The sequence below is a fragment of the Buceros rhinoceros genome, unplaced genomic scaffold (genome assembly GCF_000710305.1).
Source record: "Buceros rhinoceros silvestris isolate BGI_N320 unplaced genomic scaffold, ASM71030v1 scaffold7435, whole genome shotgun sequence".
Lineage (NCBI taxonomy): Eukaryota > Metazoa > Chordata > Aves > Bucerotiformes > Bucerotidae > Buceros > Buceros rhinoceros.
In genome coordinates this window covers 86440-93317 of record NW_010412254.1, presented here as the reverse complement: position 1 = coordinate 93317, position 6878 = coordinate 86440, and the positions used below count along the sequence as shown (strand labels likewise).

General features: G+C 42.7%; 1 protein-coding gene across 2 annotated transcripts in view; it reads right to left on the bottom strand.

Moving 5' to 3' along the window:
* The window catches only part of GPM6B (glycoprotein M6B), a 30597-nt gene that overhangs the window by 14023 nt on the left and 9696 nt on the right, over positions 1 to 6878 (bottom strand). The gene's annotated exons all lie outside the window — the stretch shown is intronic.

Sequence of the window (6878 nt, the reverse complement as noted above, 5' to 3'; positions counted from 1 at the left end):
ACTATCTTGATGACAAAAATACTGCCGAATGAACAAACACTGCAGTTTAGCAGTGACGGGGTGAAAAAAATTCAAATAAGCACTACCAGAGGAAATCATCTCTGATCTTCATCTTATCACAGAGGTCCAGAGTTGAGTTCAGACACCAGACCTCGCAGAGTGATCCTCCGCTTTGGGGAATCTGTCTGAACGCAGCTCACGAGCCCCACGCCAGACACAACGGCAGTCATATATGTGAGGTTGCCTCGCCTCCGCAGCATCTGCTCCTGGGTCAGACCCAAACCACTCAGAGTTAATCCAAGAAACACTTGCACCTGGTGCAGGATTAGCAGTGAAGGATTATTCAAGAGTAACCACACTCTGAGCCAGCAGGCAGCAACACATACATGGCCACAGCCCAGCACAAAAGGAAATCTTTCGGACTACACTCCTAAAGAAAAAGGTGACCAAACACTAGATCACTGCTTGGTGTGGAGGATCACCTAATCATGCTGATGCATAGATTGCTTTGCAGAAGGATCCCATCAAAGACAGAAAATAAAAACAGCTGGAAGCAAAGCCAAGGGACTGACAAGGGGCAAAAGAAAAATTTCAGAAAATGGGAGCAGGCTGCTTGACAGAACTAGAAATTGGTGTAGACCCAGCATTGATGATTAAAGCCCCCTAAGTAGGTGCTTGTCCTCCCAGTACTCCACACAGCAGAGCCAGCTTTCCAGGCCACTGGCAGAACATTCGCCCTGGAGAGTCTGTCAGATCCCTTAACCAAACACATGACAATATCTACCACTAATCCACAGACTGTTGAACATGAGACGACAGTGGCCAACTCCCTCTCACCTCCCAGCTGCACATAGCATCTTTGTGGCCATAGTCTTTACATCTTTCTCTGCAGCCCAAGTAAAAAAAGCCACCAAAATAGCTGGGTGGCCTTTGTTTTATCAGTGCAGATCACGGCCAAGGGATGCCCAAGAGATGTCTACAGCAACCACACCATTTCGAGTGCTGCAGAGAAAACTGCCCAAACGTGGAACTGCAGAAACCACTTGCCTTTGCACCAAGACTAAAGCAGGAAGCAGAGGGACTTTAGTTCACAGGGAAATAGCGTGCTGGCAACTTGCAAGTGCAGGAAGCATCTCAAACCAAGATGTTTCCAAGAGATGGCTTCCATACATACACAGTCGTTCTGCACCCAAATTGACAGCAGAGCTGCACAGTCTCCTGCCAGAGGCTAACTAACTGCAGGACACTACCTCATCACAGTGCTGGGGCTGCCAGACCCCCCAGAGATCCCACTGAGCACAGTCTTCATGAGCAGCTTAAATCCATGCTTAGCCTGAGCAATATAGCCAGTTTTGTAATTTTGTTTTAAAGCAAGCCTAATACATTTCTGCAAAGAGCAGCTTTCAAAACCAGCTGAAATTTGAAGCTTATCAAGCACTAAGATATGCTTACCAAGCTTCCCAAACAATCACAGAAGCAAATCAGAGGATTTAAAAAAAAAAAAACAAAAAAAAAAGAAACCAGGTTTCCAGGAAACCTGCTTCACAATCTCTCTCTGTAACCCCAAGTCAGTAAGTATCTTCATACAGTAGAACTGAAAACCCACGATGATGTTTGCCTAGTTCATGTTCACAAAATAACTTGCTCACGCACTGATGACAACTGCAGCCTGAAGGCCTGTGAACTCAAGCTGACAAAAATAAGTAGTACTAAAATAAGTTTAGTTCAAATTTTCTCCTAGTTTCTACTTTCCATATGGCCAACACACTGAACTTTTAAGATGTATGTCCACTTCTAACACCACAGTTTACACAATTTAAATATGAAACTGTACAGCACAAACACACATCACTGCATCTCCCTTTTCAATGGCCATTTTGTGCAAGGCATCACTAGAACCTTTTGTGCAACTCAGCAGAATAAAAACATTTTTTGTCCTCAGGCTGGCGAGCAGCAGTTGCCATGGAGGCAGGTTAATAACAGCCCAATGATTTGCCCAGAGCTGCCTGTGATCTTGGCTACAGATTTAACACACTCCCAGAAGGAGGCCAGCTAAAACAAGGACTGAGATTATTCTCTAGGGAATGAATGCTATTAAACACACACACACACACACAAATATTCTTGCTAAAGGACAAAAATAAAGAGAAGAGAAAAAACAGGAACCAACTATTCTTTTAATCTCCTGGAAACTATCAGTCACAGGAAATTGGTAAAGGATGAACCTACATATGTACACAAATGGGCAATCGGCTGCTTAATGTATGAGGAACAATTATACAATCTACCCAGCAGCGTACAGGCTATCGCATACAGGCAGGGGCTTAGCCATTCAATTCCCCATGTCAAATGGCAATTGTGTGGCTAAACCTTCTTTGGAACTTTAAGTACAGCTTTTAAGATTTAAACTCAGAAAAGCAAGGTAATGCAGAATTAATGGAAAGCGGTCTAAAATAAAAAAGAAACAAGCAATTCTCAGACTCTAACTCATCCTACTTCATCCTACTAAGGTCAAGATGGAGAGAAATGACAAAATCTGTGGTTCAGAAACAACAAAAGACAATGCAGTGGGATCATGTAGCTGTCTTGAGTTTCCCAGGGTTTGCTCTAGGAAGTTCACACATCAGGTCTCAGAGCCTAGACTTGAAAAGTTGAGACAGACACATGATCACAAAGCCGTCCCTCAAAGCAAACCACGGAGAACATGATGTAAGAGTATTCACAACTCTTGCACAAAAAAACAGGCTGTCCTGTAATGTCCCAAACTCCTCCTCAGTTGAACTAGCGCCCCAGTATATCTCAGGTACGAACCACTGATCCCATAGTCAAGGTCACTATGGAACAAAAAAATCAAGGAACAAAGAAAACCTGAAACAAGGTTTGAAAAGCTCTCCATTTCAGAGTGCTAAACCTCCAGGTTCCCACAGCCGTTTTCTGAGTTAGTTGCCACTCTCTTTTCCTTAGAAGTTTCATTTCTTTCCCTCCCAGACATCTGTCTTGCTGTTCTGAAAGATGAAGCAAAGGCACCATTTTTCCTCATCACTTACTTCCTGTAATTGTGTAATGTGTTTTTATACATCCTGGCACGTTGGACACCTGTCCAGTTAATACGTGGTAGAAATTACATGGCACGTTGCATCAACAGAACCACGATCTCTGTTGGCTTGAGCACCAAAGCTCATGCAGTACGTGTGGAGAAACTGTTTTAACAAAAAGAAGGACGCAAGAGACCCAAGGAAAAGAAAAAGCACTAGATAACATCTTAAATGAAAGCACCATGTAACTTCTTAAATGCAGCCATGGCATGTAAATTAGGCTCACTATCGCACAGCCACATGAGCCTGGTGTTGGGAGCATTACTGCCAGGTCACAAACCAATCCCAGAGGAGAACTCAGTACTCTGCATTCATCCTCTTTTCTCCCCAGTGGTGAAGATTACAGCATACTAGACATTCACAGTAGCATCACAGTCCTACACCACCATGGATCTTTGTCAGAAAATGAAATTTATATCAAGGAAAGCAAACAACAATTTTACTTTCTGCCATCTACTGTATTTTTTAAAAACTCCATTCTGAATAGTTTATGCATGCTAGGATGTACATTTTCATACCTCACAGCATGATTGACAGCTACAGAGGAAGCAGTGAGGGATGCAGGAATACACTAATATCTCAGAAGCAAAAACGAAATTTACGTCCTCCTTCCCTGTGTGAGAATCTTATCTGGCAAGAAGATAACTTCTCACATCTGTCACCCACTCCAGCAGCCAAGGGTCAGTGGCAACAGTACAGTAAAATAAGGCATTTAATAAGTTTAAAGCATGTGACAAATTTCTCTCCACACTTTAATAGGGGCACTAAAATAAAAAGGCTGTGTGTTAAATCCTTTGGAAGTCTTTGCTGAAACTCTATCCTTACCTATTCCTGTTCATCTTAAATTAGGCTGATTTACAAGACATGATACAAAGCTAAAATATCTGCTATTAATTACAATAAATGCTCACTCACCACACTTTTGGATTAAGTACATTAGTAGACTAAATAAGCAGTGAGGTCAAATAGAGGAAAACCTTTACTTTCCTCCCACAAACCTCCAAACACTCTTGCACAGAAAACTTCAAGTTCAACCTTTCCTAATTTTGCCTTTTTGTCCTCCCAAAATCAGAACTTGTGAAATTAACTTATACTAAAAATGAATTCTACACGAGAGCCAGAAAATCTAAGGCTAGCCAGATTGATAATCTCCCTCCTGCACTTGCGTTCCCCTCTTCCAGAGCTGTTAATAAATAACATCTCCATCTGTGATGGAGAAGACATGACCTCTGGAGACCACAGACATTGGGTCTGCCACAAAGGACCAGACCTGAAATCCAGGAAGACCACCACTCTCATCCTTCACAGTGGCTAGCATGAGATGCTTCAAGGGAAACACAGTGAGATCTGGGGCAGTTTGATGCACCCAGTAAATCTCATCCCAATCTTTACTACTTAAGAGCTATTCAAAGAACAAGCAGCTTCTATCTGAAGGTTGTCACATATATATATATATACACGAGATACTTGGTTTCAGCACTGTCACACAACTAGTTCTGCACTTCTCAGTGAAGTGCAGAAGGAAATCTGTTATCACCTTTAAACCATCTTTAAACTCCATTAGATGCTTCCATATTCTTGTCTAGCAGTGAACTGAAAATCCTTGCTCATGCTTCCTGTGCTGGAATCGGTGCAGAGAAACCAGGAGAACTGGTGCACACTAAGAACAAGCATCTCACAGCCTGGAAGCACCATTAGCAGAGCTTTTTAAATCCACAAAGCACAAAGTATATCTGTTATACTGTATCAGTAACAATAATAAGCCGCTCCCGAATACTACAGCAAAAATACAGTTAAGCAGAGGTTTAAAATCAAGTGCATTTTCTTCTAACACGATTAACAAAAATCCACCTTGCAGAGGTTATCAATGTTCATCAACAGCAAATGCTAAATTTTTTTCCTTTCACTAAAGAAAACTTTATGTCCAAATTGGAGAAAAGGCTGTTCTACTAAGGCAAGATTTGACTCTTCTGGATGCTGAAAAATGACATAGAGAAGGCTATAAGAACAGATAGCATCAAACACAAACCCCTTTTTTCTTCTGATCTCAGGCCGAAGCCATCACTTCTTACAGAAAAAGAATTTGCATTCCCACTGCACGAATGAAACCTGTTCCATGTGAGGACAGATGATCTGAATGGTCTTTACAGGACTTATCTAATTTATCTTCTTCAAATTTATTGTAATATACACACTCCCCATCTCTTGTCATTCCCAGCCTCTGCAAGGCTCATTAAGCTCCCAGGTGTTCTGAAGGCGTTGTCTTCAGACAGAGCAGTCTAGGAAGTATGAAACACTGCATCCATGCTTACTGCAGGTGCCCAACCCAGGTGTGTTTGCTGTGCGACAGCAAGGAGTCAGACCTGCACAGGAAGAACCCCGCTGCCCTGTGAGACAGAGGGCATGAGAATTGCTTTTGTCCAGCTTTATTGCTCTTGGACAGAGGTCAGGCAGAGCTTTATTTCTTTTAATTCACGTCTTCCCTGTTTTACTTTTGGCCTATGAAACAGTGGAAATCACAGTAGAAGAAAAATACCTAATTGATACTTTGGAAAAGGCCTTACTTCAAACAGATTTATATGAGAATACTTGAGGATGGCTATTTTTTAGTCGTAAGCTACTTCTGCAGGAAAAAAATTAAGTTGGTGATTTAAAAAGAGACTTCTCACATAAGGGATAGCTCAAGCAGTGTTGATACAAGCTTTGACACTATTCCTCCTGGAGACTCATGACAGGATTCTACTATCCAAAATAAAGCTTGGAACCTCTGCACAGCCTGAGCATGTGGAAGGGCTCGTTGACACACAGAGCTCAAAGTTCAAACACACCACACCAGCAAGGTGCAAACTGTGGCTGTAACTCAGCTGACATACCAACAATTCACTGCTCAATGTGCCTGAAGACATTCCTCCTTTCCGTCCTCACCCTGACCTTCCTCCCCTCACTCCACCTATTTTTGCTTTCTTGGAGAAACATCCAGTAGGGTCAACATCAAGAACTGCTGTTTCAGTAGGTGACAGCCCGGGTGACAATTTTGGACAAACTCAGGCCAAAGAGGTAAAACAGACAAAGCAATAGACAGACTGCCAAAGATATTCAAATGACTGAAGGTCTAGACAAACTCACTGGGAGAAGTACAAAAGCGCCTAAGCATTTCAGTCTTACGGGCTAGTAACAGCAGTTCTGCAAAACCTTCTGTAAGGACATTTGGGTTTCCTTCATTCAACCATCCTCTGGACCTACCTGTACTTGGCTGACATGACTTTTAAAGCTGACTTTAATCAAAGGTGAGTATCTTACCTGGAAGACTGGAGTTGAGACTCTTAGCTCCACCTTTTTGGCAGCTGTAACTCACCTGACTCTCCATCAGCCTTCAGCACTCAGCAGGAGAGCAAGACTTTTGACACACTGGATTTCAGCCACTGCTACCGACCGTTTCCCCTGTTGACTCCTCCCTCGCTACAAAGAAGCAAACAGAAACACAACCTCTCTCTCCCTAGAGCTGAGGGCCAAAACCAGTGTATATGAGGATTGCAGTCTGGCAATCTAAGATTCAGAAAGTAAATTCCCCATTTCTGAGAAACTGGAGATGCCAAGATCTTCCCAGACATTTACCCAACTATGGGTTTACCCAGCTATGGAACTAGAGGGGCAGTAAGACACCTGAACCACAACTATGGAAGCCCTTTGCTCTGCAACAGCTTTCATGCAGGTATTTCCCCAGTTGAGTCACCACGCCATTATCAGTATTTAAGCTTGCTTCAGTCAAGGTGCAGGCTCTTT